This window comes from Protobothrops mucrosquamatus, unplaced genomic scaffold (genome assembly GCF_001527695.2).
Source record: "Protobothrops mucrosquamatus isolate PMUCROS unplaced genomic scaffold, P.Mucros_1.0 scaffold1414, whole genome shotgun sequence".
Taxonomy (NCBI): domain Eukaryota; kingdom Metazoa; phylum Chordata; class Lepidosauria; order Squamata; family Viperidae; genus Protobothrops; species Protobothrops mucrosquamatus.
Window position 1 is genome coordinate 232,063 of NW_015387599.1, and position 2,117 is coordinate 234,179.

The following is a 2,117-nucleotide window of genomic DNA, read 5'->3' on the forward strand; positions in this document are numbered from 1 at the left end:
AATATAAAACATTTCCCCTCTAAAAGCCAATTAAAAACCAAATATTTGTTGCTGTGTCTTGATAAAATCCTTAAAATTGTCCCTATTTAAAATTCACCCTAGGTCAGACCCGCTTGCTGAAAAAGCCATGTCTTGAGGGCACGGCGGAAAGTTAGGAGATCCGGAATCGTCCGGATCTCGGGGGGTAGTTCGTTCCAGAATGTTGACTTCAGATTAGTGTGTTACATACTTCAAAATATCAGGAAGTCAGGCTGACCCTTTTCCAATTATGGCCAGAGGTAATATTTCCAAGGCTATATAGGTAACTCCGTGGATGCAGATTGTCTTTCCTGATTGAGATGAATCAATGTTACTTTCAACTCTTGCAAACTCATGAACACAAAATTAGTGTGAGTATCCTATTGGATATTCAAATATACACTCATTTGAGTAATTCACATCTACACTCATTTGACCCTTTGAATGCTAACAAAGAGAATATCCCCTCTTGGCTAAGTAATGCTATTCATATTTTATGAATTAGGTAATAGTGCTCTGTGCTTGGTATCAGTACTATAATTATATGGGGAATTCCAGGCCGAAATCCCTCCTGCTGTTGAGATAAATAAACGGGGCTGCCTTTAGTTACCTCAGAGACAATGAAAACAAATATAAGTATGCTGGTAGATGTGGAGTCATATAAAAACTAGTCACCTACAAGAAAGTTTTACACTATAATCAGAGTTAGCTAACTTTGGCTGCCCTTAAAATTCTGGTTTGTATGTGAATAGGAAATCCTCAGAAAATCTGGGCTAGACTGGGGAGTATAGGCAGTCGTAGTCCTACAATCGTAATGGAGATTGCCCATCAGTCTGTTCCCCCAAAAATGACCTTTTTCTGTGGTGTAAAGTAACCTTTTTTGTGGCAGTCATTAAATGAATGTGGCAGTCTTTTTCCAAAAATGAAGTAATTGCCAGCTTTTGACAAAACCATTGTAAAACTTGGTCAAGTGATTACAGGACATGTAAACAGCTGTAAATTCAGCCCAGTTGCTCTGTGCCTGAAGTTCAGTCACATAACGTCAGGAGAGAGACCATAGGATCTTTGAATATGGGCCATACGTAGCTCCAAGGTAGGTCTGTTATAACTTCAAATGGTCACTAAGTGAGTGGTCATGTTGAGGACTATCTGTAAAGAAAAATATTGGAAGAGGATAATGGCAAACCATCCCCTTACTTCTGTCAAGATAATTACATGGATATGTCCATGGGGTTATCATGACATTAGTTTGACTTGATTTTTACATTTCATATATTATAAAAGTATTGTACTATTTATTTATCTTATCCCTCTTACTATAGGGCCCCTTTATATCCAAGCTTTGTCTATTCCAGTGATGGTGAACCTTTTAGAGACTGAGTGCCCAAACTGCAACCCAAAACCCACTTATGCATCGTCGGGTGCCGGGTGGGTGTGGCCCATTGGCTGGGCGTGGCCCATTGGCTAGGCGTGGCTGTGGTGGTAACGGCAGGGTGGGACTAAAAAGTTCAATCAATCAATTCCAACTTTGCAAGATTTTTTTTTCCGCGAGAAGTTAAAATTGATTGATCGATTGAACCTTTTTTTTTTTTTTTGCACACAGCGGCAGAGGCTTAAAGCGAAAAGGTTTTATAAAACCCAGCTGAAGGCCTAGGACTGGGGCGACGGCGCACGTGCCCCCAGAGAGGGCTCCGAGTGCCATCTCTGGCACCCGTGCCATAGGTTCGCCACCACTGGTCTATTCTTTTGACCATGTTCAAACAAGTATTTAATCATAGTATACCATCTAGCAATCTTACTATAGGGTCTCTTTATATCCAACTTTATATTTTTAATCATATTCAAACAGGTGTTTAATCATATAGTATTCCATCTGATAAGTTGAATCACATCTCTTAAATCTAATTCTAATCTTCTTCTTTTGCCAGGTCGCTTTCCAAATCAGTAAGTTTAGCTTGCCAGGTTGTATTTTTGTAGATATTATTGGAGATAAAAAAGACAAATTAAGTAGAATATTCATTTTTTGTCTCCCATGCTTTAATGATTCTCCTGACAGCTCTTTAATCCATTTTATTAAATCTTCTTTTTTGTCCTCAAGT